The sequence below is a fragment of the Helicoverpa armigera genome, chromosome 4 (assembly GCF_030705265.1).
Source record: "Helicoverpa armigera isolate CAAS_96S chromosome 4, ASM3070526v1, whole genome shotgun sequence".
Taxonomy (NCBI): domain Eukaryota; kingdom Metazoa; phylum Arthropoda; class Insecta; order Lepidoptera; family Noctuidae; genus Helicoverpa; species Helicoverpa armigera.
This window is the reverse complement of record NC_087123.1, coordinates 3336728-3358236: the sequence shown is the minus strand read 5'-3', so window position 1 is coordinate 3358236 and position 21509 is coordinate 3336728. Positions and strand designations below refer to the sequence as shown.

Here is a 21509-nt window from a genome sequence, read left to right as displayed (position 1 = left end):
AACTGGACTATGTTGTATTTAGGTACGTTTTTATCTTTATTGCTAATAAAAAGAGCCTTTCGCTTTATGTACTCAGTATCTTGTTAGGCTTTCATCCCTCACATATTATTAAACTTACAAGTTTCTTCGAGATATTTTACGAGTACTAAAACTTAGCTTATTTCTGAATGCAGTTTATGTGTAATAATGTTAACAAAATTGACTGTAAAATATGGAGTCACAGTATCACAGTGATATTGTAAATGTGAAAGGTTCGATCAATGAATGTTTGCTATCCCTTCACCCAAATCTGACGAACGGATTTTGATGAGATGAACTCGATAGCGCTTTAAATACTTGGCTACCTTTAATTAAGTAGTGTAAGGGAAATATTGCATTTGGAATACAAGTAAAACCACGAGGAACAGCTAGTATTACTAATATAAGAATATGCGAAGTGTTTTGTTACATATTGGGCTATAAAAAGGAAATGAAATACAGTTGCTCATTTGTGTCTACGATCGTAAATTAACTTTTTTCGTTCACGGGAACTGAGGCAAGCGTAGACAATAAAAGTTCTTCGAGTTCCGCAAAAATGGTATTTTGTTGTTACCATGAAGCTAAAAGTTGTAAAAAAGTTGGTTAAGTTGAGCATGTTTCGTACCCATGTGAAGTTAAATTTAAAAGTGAGTTAAAAAAAAAACAATTTTATAAAGTATTTAAGTAAAATTAATAAAAAAAATACTAGGTACAACTAATTACTACTTTCACAATTTTTTAATTAAAACTACACATACCTACATTTTGTTTTCTTATCGACGTCACGTGTCAACTTAGTTTTAATTAAATTAAATTAATTTAACTTAATTAGAGATAAAACCGTTGTTATTTTCGACTTAATTTTACGCATATTCTGCTTCCAAGCTATAAATGCACCATGTAATAATGAAATGAGTATGTCTTTACCACAGATTGAGATAATCCAAAATTATATTAAACTTACTCCAACGTATTGCTCAAAATAATTTTAGTAAGTCACGTTAAAATAATCATCAGTAGGTACCTACATCAGCTATATACCTACTGCTTAAAGTTTATATAATGACAACTTAACAATTAATTTCATATTTTTTATGTCAAAGTTCCAATGTAAGCGTTTGTTGTTTTTGACATTCTAACAGTAACATGACAGTTGGTATCAATGTTGCTTTTACGTTATTTTATTGAAATTGATGAGATTTTACCTACTTACAAATTTTCGTCCTGAAGTAAGTCGTATTATCAACAGGACGCAGGTGAAACCATAAATGGAGTAGGTAATCTGTCAATATATCTTTCTGTCCTCAATAGGTTTGCTGTAGTACCTTGTCGTAGCCAATTTCTTAAAAGCTAGACTTAAAAAGTACCTAAGATAGGAAAGAAAGTTTTCAAATATCGGATCTTTCTCAATAAGACAATTAAGCGGATTTATTGAGTCGGCGAACTTGTTCAGACCAATTTAGAACTCTCACATAGGTATCCTGCAGATTGAAGATTTATTTGGTCTCTAGGAATTCGAGCGAAAGGGTTGTTTTTTTTTTGCTTTTTCGTGTTAGAAGTTGTAAACATGTGTGTGATCTTAAAGTATATAGTTAGCTTGTAAGTAACTATTATTATAGATAAAATTATAACTTCTACAGTTTTTCTTTTGTTTTATTTTATTGTTTTTTATAGAAGAAGAAAAAGTAAGTAGTCGGGTTAAGTCGGGTATTCCTAACCAGTCAAAGATCAAAGATTAGACTTGGGGTATGAACTACATGCTGATAAGCATAGATACACGAACCCCAATAAACACTTATCCTATACATGTGCAAGATTATATTTGTAGTATTTTTAATTGTATGTTCATACGGAATTGTAAGCTTTTTGTTGTCCTTGACGGCAGAAAAAAAGCAATCTATTCCCCTGTCTCCGATGAACCAATAAAACAATTATCTTGTAAACTTCACACCGTGACCGACTAGTCTGCCTCTTTGTGACGTCACGGTACTCCCAAACGATTCCACGCATGGACAGACTCCAAGCCCACACGTGTCAGCACGGATCGCCGCAAACGCGACCTCTAAATGAAATCCGGATGCCCGGGGAAACCTACGCGTTTTTGGGGTCCGTGACTGAGGGGACCATTTTATTTCAGGAAATCAGCAAATCATCCCGATGGATGCAGCGTGAGGGAGTGTCAGACTTTTACTGACGAAAACCCACCATGTATCTTCTTGTACCAGAGCCGCGGTGACTCTTTAGAACATTCCCGCAGCCCGGCAGGCTTTAGTCCTGACAGGTCCCAGCCTAATCAAATCAAATCTCTTTATTTTCAGGCTGCATAGGTATATACCTTAAAGACTAACATACATAATATTATACAAACATTGTTAGTATATAGGTAAAAAACTTAAATCTATGGGGACCATATTTTGTTGTACGTATGTACATCAAAACATGCTTAAATAAAATAAAATAGATATCTTCTCAAGGCAATTTCAGTCGCTAACTAAAACATACAACTTATTTTTGATTTATAGGTATAACAGAACCCCAGCTTTCGACCCACTCGCACTTAACACGTTTTTTTTCGATGTTATATTAACGTGAAGCTGAGGAAAAGCAATATTACTCCCACACTAAGGCTTATTAATGCCCATTGACTTTTAGATGTTAATTGCGGACTATAATTAGTAGTGCTTTTAACACGCTCTTAGGGATATTTAGGGCTGTTAATGTTAAGCCTATAATGACTAGCTTATGAGTAGGTAATGTATTTATAATACCTACCCTTTTTAAAAGGGTTTTGTTTTAGTTGGGATGGAACCTTCGAGCTTACCTATATTCTATAGTCATGTTTACATTTTTTTATAATAAACCTATAAGTAATGGAAAAGCTTTCGAATTTTGTAGCCATACGTCCCAGTTTATTGGATGATCCTACCAGTAAAGGTGGTAGGCGTTCAAGTCATCGCGAAATAGTCGACCTCGTATTCGTCTTGGGATATCCACTTGGTGATGATTCTGTCTCACCACAGGAAGGATGGAATTGGGTAAACGTCTTTTTTACAACTGACTAACTGACCGATGACTGAGGAGACCAATATCAAATCCATATATCCAAGCGAAGTCTGACAGCCTGGTCGCCTCACTACTTGGTCTCGAGTAGAAGGTAGTACTTTGTAATTGTTGCTCAAGATTGGTAAGTAGTGGAAAAGAAAACCATCTGTGCATCCCCCAAGGGGATATAACAGGATATCATCACCATTAAATGAGTAGTAAACTAAGTAAGCCTCTTAAAACACTTACCGGGAAATACCGAGGTTTATGTTAAAGTAAGTTCATAAATGTACATTTCGGCAATAACAACTCAAGTACCTGTAGGAAACTTTATAGCGCTTCTGTATCAGTGAGGTTATGACCAATAAAAGATTAAATACATTTTAGAAGCTTAAAAATCTTGTTTTTTTATTATCATTTTCACCCAAATAAAGTTTAATTTGAAACTGACTGTTCATCTGTCACACATAATTAAAAAAAGTCAAAGCTTTATAAGTATTTAGAATTACTAGAAACTTTTTACTCATTTTTATTTTAGTTTTGCTCTATTTATCGTTCTTTACAAATTGTAATGTAAATGTCTGTCAAAACGAATGAAAAAGACACATTTGACTTCCGATAGGCTAAGATGTAAGTAAAAATGGACCCCAGAAAAGCATTACAATTTTGAGTGGAACTACGGATAAAAGTTAGTCAAAATTTACCTACACCTAAATAGAAATAGGATCATAAACTTTGTAACGAAACTATGCACTCGCATTCAAACAAAACAGGTTAGTTACAAATTGTCTTTGAAACTCATCATCATCATCATATATCAATGTACCTAATTGTAATAAGAAAGTTACAAGCAAAGTTTCGTGAAAAAGAAAATGAGACTGTAATTTCAGCTATTTACATTATTAAGTTAGACTAGTTCGTTAACTAGCTTATGTTGGCAACGCCGACTGCGTAATTTGCACCCTAGACATGGCCTATATTACAGTTAACGACAGGTCATGTAACCTCGAAGTACATATAAAAGAAAGAAGTTTTGGTTACACCATTTAGAACTAAAGAATGGCTGAACCAATTGAAATGACATTCTGAACTTTTTTCCCCATCCAGGTGCGAGATGGTGGAGATGAGATTACACCTATATCATCATCATCATCATCATCATCTCAGCCATAGGACGTCCACTGCTGAACATAGGCCTCCCCCTTAGATCATCCTCATCCTCCGAGCCTTTTCCCAATCATGTTGGGGTCGGCTTCCAGTCTAACCGGATTCAGCTGAGTACCAGTGCTTTACAAGAAGCGACTGCCTATCTGACCTCCTCAACCCAGTAACCCGGGCAACCCGATACCCCTTGGTTAGACTGGTGTCAGACTTACTGGCTTCTGACTACCCGTAACGACTGCCAAGGATGTTCAATGACAGCCGGGACCTACAGTTAAACGTGCCATCCGAAACACAGCCAATGGTGTCTAAGATATACTTAGAAAGTACATACAAACTTAGAAAAGTTGCATTGGTACTTGCCTGACCTGGGATCGAACCCGCGCCCTCGTACTTGAGGTTGGTCCTTTACCCACTAGGCCTCCCCCTTAGATACACCTATATAAGTATGTACAATTTTATTACAGATTAATCGAAGAATATAGTTTTTTTATTGTGACCCAAATTCATTGGTCGCAAGTGTATCATATGTTTTTATGAACATTTCGAAAGTTACGATGTGGCGAATATTGTTGATGGCACAAATTGATTTTTATGTTGTTGATGCGAGAGGGAGTAATAGAAAAATAAGAAACGGGTCAGTAACTTGTCAGTTCGGGTTGTTCGGGTCAATGTAGGGCATATTTTATGGGGAAATTGATACTATTGTAGGTCATCTTTGAACTTTTGAGTGTAACTATAATTCTGTTAGTAGACTATTCCGTGCTTTGAGAGTCATTTGAACAACTTTGGCAGGTCGTTTTGAACATCTTTGGCAGTCGTTACGGGTCGTCTGAAGCCAGAAAGTCGATTCCAGTATAGTTTAGAAAAGGCTACATAATGATGATAGAGTCTGTCAGTAGGCAAGGACACTTTTAAATGTTTACATTTACGAGTTTTTTATTTCTCATTTAACTTTGAGAACAAAGCACATCTGAAACTTGAGAGCATAAAAAACTTTTTAGCTTTTTTAAGAGATTTGGATGGAAGGAGAAGTTAAGGATTTGATGCAACATGGAGCCGAAAAAATAGACAAGATGTTGTTATTAAAAGCAGACCAGATTTACCCATGGACTATTTATAAAGCTTGGCATATTATAATAAACTATGATAAAATAGGCGAGTCTCACTTAAATATAATTATCTCAGTAGCAACAGCGAACAATTTAGCTAACAAGCCGTAATTACAGGCACTTATCAACGTGACACGTTGTCAATAAATATTAAGATCGATAGCCGAACTTGTACTCGTATGTACTCATAAGCTTTAATTAATATTGTTCATAGATCAGAAGGGGCGAGGTTTGTATTAAATAAGAGGTACAGACAATGTCATTATCTCTGATATTGTAACAGTCAGGACTGATTTTTGGCCACAGCGCATTTGTTTTTCAACAGACACGGGCGCACTCTCTATTCTGTCACTATGACTATTCCATCGATATGATAGGAAGGAGATCAGGTGCAGGACTGACATTTACGTGCTCTATTAGGATGGGGGTCGTCACCAACAACTTCCAGACTCCGGGATGCTTATGGAAGTGTCTTCAAACCCACAAAGCGATTTTGGGAATTGTACCCGGTACCTTGAGGACAGCAGTCAGGTTTAAAGTAAGGCATAAAGAGCAGTCTTGTAAACAAGAGAATGCAAGCTTTTTCACCAAAATTGTGAAGAGGACACATACTAATTTCATAATAAAATTGTGACCAGGAAACGCGAAAGGGCTCGCCTCCATCACGAGGGATTTAATTACGCCATCGGTAACGTTTCACACCTAGTTATATGAAACGTTATAAAATATTCAACAACTCTATAGGGAAATATGAAAAACGAAACGCGGGAACAATTGCATTCTATGGGCCTTTCTTGTTTTGGTTACAAATTATTTTATAAATAAGATCTCCATCCCATTTTTCGTAGGCTTCAGATTATCTGTGTGTCTATCATGGCAGAAAATATTTTTTGAGAGCGGCCCTATAAATCGATTCAGTGGTTTTGGCGTGAAAGCGTCACAGACAGATTTATTTTCTCTACACTAATACGTAAAGCGGCTCTGGACCTACCGAACCGATTTGAATATTTTTTTTCATTTCTACACTATTAGAAAGCTACAGTATCTACTTCCCATATCTACGGTGATGTCCCTCCTAGCCGATTATCGGCTACGGCGGCTGTTCTCATATACCTAAGGAGATTTGCCAACTGCGCAGGACATATTATAGTTTTTTCTGCTATAAGCCTCACGGAGACCGAGACCTTTCCAACGAATGCAAAACCTTGGAAATCGGTTCGTGCGTTCTGGAGTTGCATCAGGAAGGAAAACCCGACTTATTTCTATATATTAGATAAGTATCTACAGTATTCTACAGTATATACTTCATAGCAGTTTCCCTAGAAACCGCTGAAGCGTTTATTACATTACTCATTTATCAAATCAGTGCACACAATTACGGAGATAGTTTATCTAACTGTCACATTCAATTCCAACGCGTGCCAAACGCAGTAGACATATTAAGATACCCGTCAGTCATCATTGGCTGACCGACTCGGGCGCAACATTGCACATCTTCCTACTTTGAATGACTATTACTCAATTTAATACTGACGTATAGATAGGGTTAAGTGGTGTCTGGCTTTGGCGAACGTCAATAATAGTGGACTGGCTATTTCTTGTGGTTTCTCCTGAGTATGTGGAATACTTGGATAGAATTTAGTGCATAAATAAGGAAGGTATGGAAAAGGTTAGAAGCTGTAAGCTGTAGCCATCCAGGTCTTAAACGTTCGAAGAGGTGTCCATTTCTTTTATCTCAACTCTTATATCTGTTTTATAGTGAATGTACAATCACTTCATAGTATAGAACAAAGTCGCTTTTTCTGTCCCTATGTCCCTTTGTACGCTTAAATCTTCAAAACTGCGCAACTGATTTACATGCGGTTTTTTAATAGATAGAGTGATTAAAGAGGTAGGTTTATATGTGTAGTAACATACATTAAATAGTGGGGAAACACTGTTATCCCGTGCGAAGCCGGGGCGGGTCGCTAGTAATTGTACAAACTCATGTTCACACTTAGCATAATATAAATAAAATCAAAATTATTGCTTCATATTGTTATTAAATTTATTAACTTAGAGGATATTAAACCAGTTTAATAGGAAATTACTTGTTAGACACTTAACTATTTGGGAAGTCGGTGGTTAAAAGTTTTAGTTCTAGCCAGTCAATCAAATCACAGTAATTTCCGAAAGTGTTGATTGCATCTACATTTTTATAGCTATATTAAAATTTTAAAAACTAATGCAGCACTTATAAATGTCCAGTTGTGAAAATATTAAATCTAAAAACATTAAAAGATAAATTATATAATGATATTGTAGGTACATTATCTACTCATTGTAACAAATACAAAGCCATGTATTTCTACAAAATATTTACAAGGTACGTACATGAAACAGTGGTCTCTAATTTCAAAGTTAAATTCACAAGACAGTACGACACATTATTTAATCGATAAAAAGATCGAACTACAAACTTTGGAGTTCACCTAGAATCACATTATAACTCTCTGAAAAAAATCTTCGTTATGTACTATCCTTAATTACATTACCTAATTGTTTCATTTCCCTTACAGAAATAAGTATCTATGAAAGTAGGATCATCTACATTACTGTCCGTTGTTTGTCCTTGTTCTTGAATTTATAATTTCAGCAGGCTTCTAACTCTAACTATGCCACGAGAGATAGTCCCAACTAATACAGACAGAATTATTTAATAGCACACATTCAAATTACGAGTAGGTAAAGGTGATTTTACACTTCAAATATCTTAGTCCAGTGTACATTTGATAATTTTCACGCCTTCATCCAATGTGCTGGAAACACCGGGATTTGAGCAAATATTAATGAAAATTTAATCAAATGTCTGAAAGTTTTACATCGCGGACAGTAAGAGATACGAAATAAAAAAAACGTTTTTGTATAAAAAAAAACTTTTTTGTATAAAAAAAAACTTTTTTGTATAAAAAAGTGACACAGGATGAAGATATTTGGTAAGTGTTGTATCACCTTTAGCCGTTAGTCTCGCGACATGAAACGTGGTGTCCCAAATGGCAAAAGGAGGAAGTTTACCCAATCAAACTTGATAAATTCCACACGTAATGACTTATTTCTTGTGTTACCTTTTCTTAAGTAATTAATACTGTTCCGATGGGATGCGAAGTCACGTTCAGACAATTAATTAGCAATATTATTAGACGTAATTTACTTCATCATGTGACTAAAAGTTTATTTATAAGTAAACTTTTGCATATAATTAAATGTAAAAATCCATTTCCGAAAGCTTTAATAAATGTTGTGTTAAAAAGCGCATCAATGAAAGAAATAAACTCACACAAAGTAACAATAACAAGTAATATTTTACGATCAAAACAAAATTCAACAAACACAGATCAAGAACACAGAATTAAAAGAACACAGGTAATAGCAAAACGCCATGAATTCTATTAGAATAAATGAATGAAAATAAACATCGTCTTAAAACTGCCCCGTTTAATTAAATCCCACGGAGAATTCTCAGTTTTGAGATTCTTTGTGTGCACGCGAAAATAAACGTAAAAGAAAAATCTTCGCGGTAGGTAAAGGAAATGCAATCTTATTTATGAAAGAATGTTGACGTACCGACACTTAACCTGTTTACGGTCACTGAAAGCAATTTGAATTTGCAAATATTTTGTACAGTTATAATTCTTATTTCGAAATGGTCATTCAAAGTAAGTGTAAGTGTAGTCTTCCTTAATTTGAATGACACGCCGTCGCAAAAAAAAAAATGGGATAGCGTTTGATAAAGTGACGAACCCGGAGCGTTCCTCGTACATTTCACTTGTCGACTAACAGCGGCTGCGAACGAACGCGCCCGCCCGTTACGCGAGTTCCCGCGCTCGGCAACTTTTCAAAAAAAATAAAATATTTTCAAATTGTAAAAATGTTCCAAAGCGACGTGACTTAAAATCGATAGAAACTTTTTGGATATTTGTTTTTAATTTTCTGGAGTTTTTGCATTTTTTTTTCTGACGTGTGAAGTTTTAAAACTATTATTTGTTTGTTTATTAATGAGTTTGTACTGACAATGTTCGTTTGAAGCTGTGTATCAACAATTTTGGAGTCAAGGCGGCAAACTGTAAGTAATTATAATTAAGTCTTTAATTTACAAAGAACGTTGCAATTTACACTTTTATGATCGATTTATGTTACCTGAACTCCTTGAATTATAAAGTTGTTGTTTTTAATATGAAGCAATTTTAAAATGCACTTAGTAAGAATGGGTAATATATTAAGCCAGTTCCATTTATTTTAAAATATTTTATAGCTTTCTGCAAATAATTAAAAGTTTACGACAACGAAAATTATGTAACACAACATTTTTAAAACTTAATCAGTTTCAAAAAAGAATTCTCTTTGATAAAATTATGAACGTTTACATTGTTTCCAAGGAGTAAACATCAAAAAAGTTTTGATTTAAAAATAAATTCATTTTACACGTCGTCGTATCGCACATAAAATGACTTTTACATTTACAGGTTAATAAATAAGTAATATCCTTTTATTTACGATTATTTCATTTAATTCTTATTTATTCGTGTTTTCATGCTAAGTTATGACTATGAGTTTCCTTAATAAATTAGGGCGAAGTTTCACTAAGTATTAAGTTCATTCGCTCTTTGGCACATTCTTGTTACCTAGTTTGCAGAACTTATGCCATATTGTCATAATTATTGGAATTGTTAGTTACGATACTTTGTTATTGTGTTTCATATAATTTGTTTTATTGGTAGTTGAATTTTGAATTAAGTTCGAATGCGCATAGTTGAAACGAAATATTTAATCTATTCATCACTGAAATAGGTACTACGTATTAGAGAAATAATTTTGGGACCAATTAAGTACTGCAGTCACTGAAATATTAAAAAATGTTTTTTAAAATAATATTTTTTTATTTAAAACAATACAACACGAATATTAGAACTCTTATGCTAATATTGAGAAGAACTTGTACAGTTACCTATTATAAAAAAAAAAGCTTAGGGATTACTTATGCTTCAACCATTAGAATTTAGTGGAAAACGTTCACTTAGCTTTGACGTTTTGCAATAGCTACGGAAAATGAAAACCTTTAGACTTTTGGAAGTGGAGTAAAACCTGGTATTATACGTGTTGCTGATTCAAACCCCAGTGGGTACTTATGCGTTTTTCTTTTACTGTGTTAAGACTACTTCAACTATGACTATTTTCGTTTCCTTGGACACCTACTTATGTGCGAAAAAAAATTGAAAGAACTCAGTTTCGGGATTTTCAAATAGTTACCTAAGTATGCATTTTTCATTTACTTTGTGATGTTTTATTTAAATTAATATTCCCTAATTCCTAAAAGACGGCAAAAGTATGTTACGAGAGCCTTCCAAGTTTTTTGCAAAGATCACAATGGGCGTGAAACTTAAACATGTTGAGATTCTAATATTCCGTATTTTTATGTTGGTTAACTGTTCACTGTATTTTGTCACTTTATGAATAGTATTTTCATGAAATTAATAAAGAAAACTCGCTATTTGAATGAACTAACTATAGCTGTAACGAATTATTTGAAAATCATGCTGTGAAAATCGGAAAAATCCATTGGAAATGAATGACGTAGAAAATTTAAATCCTGTAATAAATGTTGTATGGAAATAGTTTGTCTTAACAAAATCCGTGTTCGCTCGGATTTCAATAGGTAAGTAAACAAGGAATTGAAGTGTTTATGTGTCTATTTATTTTCTTAGGTTTAGTCTGTCTGTGTTTTATTCATAGAAGAAATTTATTATACTCCATACTCCTGTAATATTTTATCTTGAAGCTATTACGTGATAAACGGTGGAAAATGAATTGTATTGATTCGTGTTTTGGTGGAAATGCATTAAATACGAAAATATTATTGAGGAGATAAGAATGTGTGATTTTTACATAATGCATACTCTAGCGTATTTTTTTCGTGAAGTTAAATGATTGAAATATTTTTTGAATTTGTAAAATATTACTGCAATTTTCATAGAAAATAAAATAAAAAGCATTTCTAGAAAAAAAAATACTGCATAAAGAAAGGCACAGTCAGTATTTTCAATGAAATAATTGCTTATTTGGGCAAAATGACAAACAATTGACGGTCAATACTTACGGTTGAGCGAGCAACATCAATGGATATAATTAGTCAATTATTTGCTGTTGTTACAACAATAATACGGACTATTGGAAATTAATGAAAAGGATTTGTTACTGAAATTGGCAATATTAATTTTATTTAGCTACTTTTATTTTCATTTATTCGGTAATAATAGTAATAGGAATGATGGCCTTTCTGCATTATATGTTTTTGTTTTTTTTTCTAAGATTTTTGACGAATTTCAAGTTCCTGTATTTTTTTTAATTGTTCTTATATAAAACCTTAGTGTATACAATCAATACCCAAATGGATCTGGAACTTTATTGATGTTAGGAAAGTAAAAAACAAATCAAGAAGTTATAAGTTCGAAACTGAAAAATAACACATTTTCCTTCACACGATTCCATTTTAAAAAATAATATACAGTAGGTATTCAATTTTCATGACAGCGTTGTCGAATGTTCAAACCTTAGTGCACCGTTCAGTAATCAGTGTTATTAAATTGAAATAATCCCTACTAAATTATAAATGCGAAAGTATATCTGTCTGTTACGCTTTCACGTCTAAACCACTGAACTGATTTTAATAAAATTAGGGATAGAGTTGACCTTGAGAAAGAACATAGGATAGTTTTTATCTCGGACTTTTGAAGAATTCTCTTGGAAACGCGATATAACCGAACACAACGCGGGCGAAGGAAACCTGGACTATGTAGTCTGAAATCACCAACCCGCATTGAGCAAGTGTGGTGATTAATGCTCAATCCTTCTCCGTGTGAGAGGAGGCCTGTGCCCAGCAGTGGGACGATAAAAAAGGCAGTAACAAACGCGGGCGAAGCCGCGGGCGGAAGCTAGTCTTAAAATATTTTGTATCTTTGAAATAAGTTATTTTTATATATCACAACTTCACAATCTGAATTGGCGATTACATTTAATAGTGACTTGTGACTTTACGAGTGATAAACGACTGTTATTTGGTAATTTATGTAATAAATCGATAAGCTACGTAATAAATGAATGAGTTTTATTTTTAGCTTTTTATGTGTAAATATCACGCGACTGGAGAGATTGTGGTATTTGTATGGTTTGGGTAAATCTTATTTTACTTATGTTAATACCGAATAAAGAATATAAGTAATTGGTACATTTTTATTTTTTGTTTAAACTTCGTTAACATCTTCGTACGTATTTGAGATAGTTTTAATACAATTCGTTTGTTAGTAGTACCGCCCATGTCCCGTAGGATAAGTTTCGCACACGCCCATATGAAAAGTAGCCTACAGTACTCCTTAGTAGGTATATGGGCTATGTATAACACTGATTTTTTTTTTATCAATCTAGTGGTTTCTGAAATTAACGCGTTCAAGCAAACTAATAAACTTTCTAGCTTTATAATATGAATTTATAGATCTAGCACTATATATTAATTTATACATATGAAGTTTGTAAAAGATCACCTTTTTAATGAAACCCTAAAATAAAGTGGGTAGCTCCAGGGCAGATGATGTGTTTTCGTTTGGACCCAAAACAGTAGCAAAATATACCTATGTTTATAAACCGATTTAAAAATATAGACTTATCGGATTTTGATATCGCAGTCGCTGAGAGTAAACTTATGTGTAGGTAACTTTGATAGATATTTGCATCATACGCGCGCTCACCTCTTGATATGCATAATATTACGTACTTAAACTTGTAAGTACGCAATTTTTATGCAATCTTGAGAATGTTTTCTGCTATGAAAATTAAGGAAGAACATCTCTTTTCAATTTCTTGTGGGAACTTCGTAGAAAATGTCTCTTCAGCTACCCGAGTTATATCTCACAAGTGCACTTTCTATTCCTTCACTCTCGCAGTCTAATGCCCGTTTTCACCAACGAATACCTAAATTTAGGGAGCATTTACGGAACACTTAATAAGAATTTCATTTTCACCAAAGCCTAGGTGTCAATTTTAACCTAAAAATTTCACTTAAACTTGGGAGCCCGATTGATGCCTGCTTAAACAACTCCTATCATTATCATTACAGAATACAAACATATTTTGAACCGTTTCTGGCGATGGATAGTGAAATGTACCTTTATATGTTATGTAACACCAAAAATACCATGTTTAAAAAGCAAAAAAAAAATGAAACGTAAACTTTTAGAAAGTTTAGAAGCTGTGGAGGTTGTGGATATGTAAAATAATAATCATTAGAAGACCACGTACCTATCTTACGTGAAAGAGCAGATGTCTGAGAAAAAAGTACGATGATCATGACTTTTTTATAAGATTATAGGTTATCACTTGCTATGAATGCACTTGCTAGGTCGTGATGTCGCTGAATTATTCAAAAATAGGAAGTCCTGCATGTCCATAAATATACAGACCATAACAGATGCAAATCTGGTAATCACTGATGTAGTTTCGCGGTGGCCGGGACAACTATAGGCCTATTCAGACCTAAGCGGTATTCGCTACCGTCTACGGCAGAGAAAACCCCGTGGGTATGCGGTAATATGACTGTTCAGACCTAAGCGGTATTCGCTACCACCTGCGACAGAGAAAACCCAGTGGGTATGCGTTAATATTACTGTTGATGTTCAGGATGCATGCCGCTGCTGCCGCGCGGTATGTACTTCTACCCACAGCGGCAGTGGATATCGCTCAGGTCGCTCTAGCCGCGGTATAGTTATCGGCACGGATATTGAGCCATGACCTTCACCTGCGCAGAAGCCATTTATTGGTTTATTGCCTTGTGTACAGTGCGCAAAGCGATCCCCACTCTTCCGCCGAGAGCTCAGTATCCGTGCCGGTAACTATACTTGATACTAAATACCTGAGCGAAACCGGCGCGGTATCTACCTCTACCCACAGCGGCAGCGAATATCGCTCAGGTTTGAATAGGCCTTAAATACCAAAACTGCAGTACATACCAAAGATTCGAAAATGGTGAATATGGCGGAGCCTATCTCCTAGGTGATAGGGGATACCCTCTGGAGGTAAGAAGTAGGCTAACATTGAACATAATAAATTATGTAAATTAAAACAAAGATAGTAAACAAATATTTTAATATTAGTCCTCATATGATGTACCAAACATTATCATCATCCTCCTGCACCAATTCAATTTGAGGTGGGCTGGGCGCAGCATGTTTTTACACGTCTTTCCAATTTCTCGCACCACCTGAAACTAAATAAATATAGTAAATCTATAATTTTAACCCCATACTTAAATCCATCAACTCATGGAGAACAAAAATACAATGAAGCCGACAGTAAAACAAGGAACACAGTTGTACGGCAATATCTTAATACACTATATTATTATACACAGATATTATTCACATTTACCTGTAAAGGGTTCCTGTCGCATTAAAACTATTTGTGACTGGATCCAAGCTTTGTTTTTGGCTTCGTTCGTGGTCCCATCCGTTTTTTGTTTAATATTGTGTCTCTATGAGACGTCAGCAATTTCACTAGCTTGTCTTTTTCTTCTGCAAGAAAGGTTTATCCTCGTTTTCTCTTCTCTGCCAAAATAAACTTATCTATTCAACAATAATAAACCCAAAATTAACCTCACTCTATGTACACATACACATCAGTCAATTTGACAAACGCGCGAATGACATAGGTAAAAATTCACCTGTAGAAAACCTCTTTACTGTTTTATTGCATAAAACATAGCGTAATGTAGTTTAAGTTAAATTAAAATAACATCACAAGAAAAAAAACTCACAGGCTTTAGTAATATATACTCGATAGACGTTTATTTCTTAAGAAGTACAGAAAAATCATTTTATCGATAAAATATCGACTTTGCATTATCGTTTGTAGAACTAGTAATCTGTCACTTACTTAAGGGATCCATGTACAAGTGTGGTGAAAATGAATTTAGGTAGGTGTCAAATTGGGAGGGATCCTTACTAAAAGTAGCATTTAGATAGGGAAACGGTAAGAGGTTGTTGGTGAAAACGGGCATAAGATTACCTACTCGCACACTGAAAGCTTTTAGTCGGCCGATAGTTTGTTTGAGCTCATAAATCAGTATGAAGATGAATGGTAGTACGCATATAACAGCAATAAATGGCCAGTATCAGACCGACTGAAAACTTTGATAGGAGAAAGATTTCCTTTAAAAGAAAATTGCCAAGTATAGTGTCAATTGTCGACCGACTGTTTAGTTTGTAGTATGCGGGTACTCTAAGGGTTTCATGGTATTATGGCAATCCATTAGACTTGAGGACAAGACAGGCTCAGCGCTGACGCCTTTACGTTCTCATAAAAGGAAGGTGTGCAAAAGAAACCCATTTCAATCCATTTACTGACCCCAGCAAGCAAAGATTGACTTCACAAAGTTGATTGACCAACTGTTTTTTAACCATGAACCAACCATTCATAAAATTATCTTCACTATATAATATAATAAACAGTGTTGCACCGCGTCTGTCCGTATGTTCACGATAACTCAAAAACTGGTACACCGATTTCCATGCGGTCTTTACCAATAGATAGAGTGATACATGGGAATCGTCTAGGTATGTATCGGGGTTTATACGTAAATATGTACATACATATAGAGCGCATCCGGAGTTGTCCCCGAGAGCATCCGGGGCGATCCCCGAGTGTTTCATATTGTAACTCTTATTTTCTCATTTATAAAAACAAGTATGAGGATACATAAATATCCTTTTGTATGTAAAATATATTATGAGTGATGTTTACAAATTGATAGCACTAGTGCTACATATATCGATTATTTATTGTTGTCCGTTATGAATCGAGTATAAAGGGTTTCCAAGTTTTTGTAGAAAAAATTAAGAAGTTTCGTAAGCAATTCTTTTTTTAACTTTTTTTTTTCATATGGAAATACCATGTTTAAAATTATTATAACATACCTTTGATATTATGTAAGAATATCTAATTGCTAATATTATCTACATAGTGAAATATAACACCTTTTTAAAATAGGTACCTCCTTTTTAGCATAGCATGGCAACCCTAGTCATGACTGTTGATTGACTATCGGCCGGTCTATTTTTAGTTATACCATTATCAGAGCAATTTCTCGTACAAATAATAATTAAATTGTCAAACTTATCAAACAGTGTTGACTACTGAATATAGCTATCAAAATTACCAAGTTTCAAAATCTAAGGAAATATAGTAAACGTACTGAGGGCTTAGTCATATATTAGGTACTCAAGAAATATTTATCATATTAGTGACACATTGCCCTTGTTCAAGATATCTGACATAAATATACGATGAGACATACATGATAATTTTATTACTTACTAGATTTTTTGTCTAATTTTGTTTATCAATGCCTTGGCGCTTAGCGTTTTGAAGAAAAGTCTAAGATTGAACTTCTGTAAAAAACTTCTGTGTCAAACTTGTATTTTGACCAATTTCCCAAAAAGGAGGTTCTCCTTCTTTATGTATATTTAATGTTTCAATAATATATAAAATTAGTTAACCCCATAAGCTTTTTTTTGTAAAATTCTCTTTTGTAAAAGGCCTATAACAGGTAATATGTATTTAGATACTTACCTCTATTTTCAAATCATCAGTGACATACCAACAACTCGATAGTTCCATCAAAATTTCATGAATACTTAATCAGTTAGTTACGGATAAACAGAAATAGAAATAAACATTAATAGATATCCAATATTATGAACGGACCTGAAACATAACTTGTTGGGTAATGAAAGGCTAGTTTTGACAAGGCCTACGAAAATAGGCTGAAGTAAAAGGGGTAATTTAGTCCCCAAATATACAAAAAATTTCATATGGAACTTGGTCTAGGGTTAGCTTTCCTTTCATCTTAAGTAATCTATATTTCTGTAAGTACTTATATTATAAATCTATATTTCCATAGTAATATATGTATTATAGAGCAAACATTTTGTTTGTTTGATTGTACATAAATTAATGGCTTTCATGGTTTGAGAGCCAGAGGATTCCCTAGTAACATAGGCTAATGTTTTGTCCGGGTACGGGCAGTAGGTTCCTCAGGACTCGAGAGAAATCGTGGGGAAACAGCAATTCAATTCAATGTATTTATTTGTGAGCATAGATACATTATACAGAAAGGTCTATGTCAGGACAAATATAAACAAACAGAATCTGGCACTTATCTCACCTTAAAAGCTAAATAAAACTCAAAACATTCAACAAACCTCCAGAATTTTACGAAGAACGCGAAAACTTTTAGGTACAAAATATAAAAGGGAAGTTATTTCATATTAATTATGTCGACAACAATCTCACTTTGGGTCCATTACTTTTAAAATGTAGCGGTCTCACTACATTAGGCAATCTGGTCAGGGCGAAGTTGTCGTGAATTTTTCCTTATTCTTCATTATTATTGTTCATAAACCTTGTTTTACTTTGAAATGGTGTTGTTTTGTACCTGCGTATAAGGTGAGTAGATAAGTGAGAGCATTTAACTTACTGGATATGCCATGCCTTCTTTCTTCTGCCAGAGGTACAAAAGTACCACTCATATTAGTATGTGTCGACGCCTACTGTCGAGACTGGGTCGAAAGATCGGGAAGTGTGGAAGCAGGATGGGGAGGCCATCAGTGTCCAGCAGTGGGACATTATAGGCTAGAAATAAAAATAAATAATGCGTTAACTGTATGCTTATGCTATGACAATGTTATTATGTGTGTTAGGTAGGTAGTTGATGTGATCGAAAATGTATGATGTATGAGTGAGCGATCACCATGTGCTGCCTCGCTTTCCAAGGATAAATTAGCAGATTATTTGCATGGAGATTCGTGCTTATGACGGCTCCAGTTGGTTTAATTGCTCAAGGTTATGTATTTTTGGAACTGGTCTCCAAAATCTAGATGTTGCGAATGTACGAAGGATTATTATGATGTTTGTCATTGACAATTAGCAAGGTGACAAAGGTTAGCAAAAATAAGAGGATAAAATAAAAAAATCGAATAACTTGTTTAGTTTAACCTGTTAAACAAGTAATAAAACATTATCAAGATTAGTATCAATTTATCAAACAAACTGCCTAACAAGAATGATTCATAAATTAATAGTTAAAAATCACTAGAAAACACGTTTATATAAATGAACGTAAAAACCAAAAAATCCGGCTTCATCATTAGGCCTTAAAACTTAATCGTGGTCAAAGTTTATGACATAACTCTTGTAAGTCCAAAAACAGGTATGATACCATGTCCCATCATGAAATTCCAGTTCATATCTCCTGGCTTCATCAGTTCGAAAGTACCAGATTATTGTTTGGTCATAATAACTACATACCAAGCAACAACATACATAGCTGCCAATTTTCATTATGTTACGATCCTTAAAAGATGGTTAAATCAGTTACATTAGACTCCGTTATATAGTCGACCTTATCAAAGCGTGTTAAAACCTAGCTTCCAAGTGTGGTTTCACCCTTTGCTCATGGGAACTACTCCGCACACCTGAATAAAAAGTATAGCCTACAGCCGGGCAGCCTGCCTACATAAATGGAGAATCTAACGCTGAAATAATTCTCCAAACCGGTCCAGTAGCATCTGCGATTAGCGCGTTCAAACAAACTCCAGCTTTATTATGTTACTATGTAGACGTATTAATTAACATCAAGTGATATTTACCATGTTCTAAACACATTAAGTATACATATTACGTGACTAGTAACAGCCAACACAGTTAGTAACAAGCTCCCGTAGGTGGGAACTACGCAAAACATGATAACGTTGATGGCATCGGTAGATAACAGAAACGCCGAAAGTGCACCCATTGATTTATCAAATCCATGGAAAAAACAAAAGAGTACCGCTCATGTGGAACAAAATGACTAGCGGAGGTGCCATAATGAAAAATCGCCTAAGAAAGTAGCGCCAAAATACGGATGAGCCCCCGGTTTTCGCCCTTATAACTTCTTTGGACCAGATTTTTTTTTGTAATAACAAAAATTGTTGACAATAATGTCTCAAAAAACCCAAACGCCCCATTAATTTACTTGTCGTTTTGGTGAAGACCACCGCACGAATTTGACCTAGAAGAACGCGCCTGACCTACCTGTATTATGGTATCTCCGCTCATATTTTTTCATTCCGTGGTACCGCTTCAATAATAGCGGGACTATTTGCGACAAATGCTCGGATCATGCGGGCGGTGTCACGCGCATATGAGCGACAGAGGTATATATAGAGGTACCCAATGCTTTGTGCAGTTGAAAGCTATCAATCTTCAAGGGAAAACAGCATTTTTTGGTACTGATTGACAGAATTGTCAACAACACCAAAACACGGTCAGACTATACAGCAAACAATTGACAACTACGATACTACGAACTACGATTGACGTTTAAAACTGAGTGACATTGCTCGGTTTTGCTACGCGCGGAAAATCCGCTAGCGCGGAAGCGCAATAATACTTAAGTCTATCCTTTAACGAACTCATTATTTTGAAACTTATGACTACATAAAATGTTTGTTACAAAAAATGTTGACTCACATACTTGTCTAACGATGTATTTCAGTATGTATGTATTGGACTTCAAGTCATCCCCGGATATATTTAATGTAATTTCTATAGGCTCCTATTTTTGCATATTTCTCTGAATAGACCTTCTCACAGATTTAGCTACACCAGTAACGAATATCAAGTGCCATTACATAACTAAATAGACAATGTACTGTGATAGTCGTTAGCCTACTGATAAAACCGGTACAGCAACTCCCAACTCCCATCTACTTCAACTTATATTAGAATTTCAAAGATTAGGTAGTACTCGAAACAAGTAGGCACAATATTAATAATATCGCGATGAAATAAATCGATTATGATAATTGGCTGTTCATGCTTAGATTACTTAACCATCAGGAACCGCCTAGAACACAATGTGAAAAAGTCTTCCAACAAACGCACGGGTGGAGAGAAGACGCAATAAATAGTGGTAGTTCTTCTTCTTCATCGTCACAGTCTTAACAGAATGGTCGTGGTCATCACTTCAGAGTTGGAGGCACGCTTGACATCCGTTGCAATTCCTCTCATACCGCTCTCTTCGTGTGAATTTATGAAGCGGACCATTGATTGGATAAGCTAACTCATGCAATTTTGCAATCCCTCATTTCTAATCACATGCATAAACGTCGATGCGCCCATGTATGTACGTACGAGTACGAGATGAGCTCACACCTCTATCAGTGATATACATGATAGACTATCACAGATTACTCTTCTATCAAAGGAGAAGGCATGGCAACGGCATCTCCTGTTCGTTAAGTCCTCCAAGTACTCAAGCCTCGAGATTTAAAATTACGATCTCTTAAACAAAACGATCTTTTAAGAACTCAATCTCGATAATCAACACGGCAATTGCGTACTGGCATGCATAAAGAAATCCCAAATTGCATTAGCATAAACCTGCACGTATCTTCGTATAATTAATTTTGATTACAATTTATATGCAGTACGATTCGTTTTGCAGAAGGAATGTGATTCGATCGGAGGTGAAATGGGGTCCTGATGTTTTGATTGGTTAATACTTTATCGTAACCCGTGACCTCTTTGATGTGAAGTATGATTTTTGACTGAAGTGAATTTTAAAATATTTTTTTGTTAAAATCTGCATTGTCATTGAAGCTTTTGTAAACTCATGAGCATCTTCGAGTGAATCTTAATCAAAGGTTTTTGCTTAGTCGTCAGTTCATCATCTTCCAGCCCTTATGCCAATTTTATTTGTGGTCATTGTCCATACCTATTCCGTCCGCTATCTGACATAATCTCACAAGTAACATTATTTCCAGTAATATTGTCGTTCGCGTAATCCATCGCGTTTCTTTCCTGTTTCTACCTTTGTGACTAGGTGTAGCCTTGGTATTATTAAATGAATGAATGTGTACCCGAATTATTTATATGAAAGTCATAGGTACATATGTAGCTGGAAGTACATATTACATCTACACTAACAATCCTAAACAAATTCAAGAGTTTGTTTGAACGCGCTAATCTTAGGTTTTTCACTATTAGATGTACTTACCATTTATCAAGAAATAATTTATTATCCGGGTGCGCTGGTTTGTTCCCACGGAC

At 34.8% G+C, this 21509-nt stretch overlaps 1 protein-coding gene and 1 long non-coding RNA gene across 5 annotated transcripts in view; one reads left to right on the top strand and one right to left on the bottom strand.

The window, feature by feature from the left end:
• The first annotated feature begins 9142 nt into the window (after positions 1-9142).
• LOC126055992 (cardioacceleratory peptide receptor) overlaps positions 9143-21509 on the top strand; it is a 125729-nt gene continuing 113362 nt past the window's right edge. For both annotated transcript variants that reach the window (XM_064034441.1, XM_064034442.1), the window contains exon 1: positions 9143-9435. The gene's annotated coding sequence lies outside the window, so the exon portion shown is untranslated. The remainder of the gene's footprint in view (positions 9436-21509) is intronic.
• On the bottom strand, positions 14488-15422 carry LOC135116856 (uncharacterized). Of its 3 annotated transcripts, none has more exons than XR_010276429.1 (3): positions 15172-15422; positions 14787-14980; positions 14488-14625 (listed from the first exon to the last, which is right to left on the bottom strand). It is a non-coding gene; the product is annotated as an uncharacterized LOC135116856 (long non-coding RNA). The 3 variants fall into 3 exon arrangements; XR_010276430.1 differs by having other exon boundaries at positions 15291-15401; XR_010276428.1 differs by lacking the exon at positions 15172-15422 and having other exon boundaries at positions 14787-15072.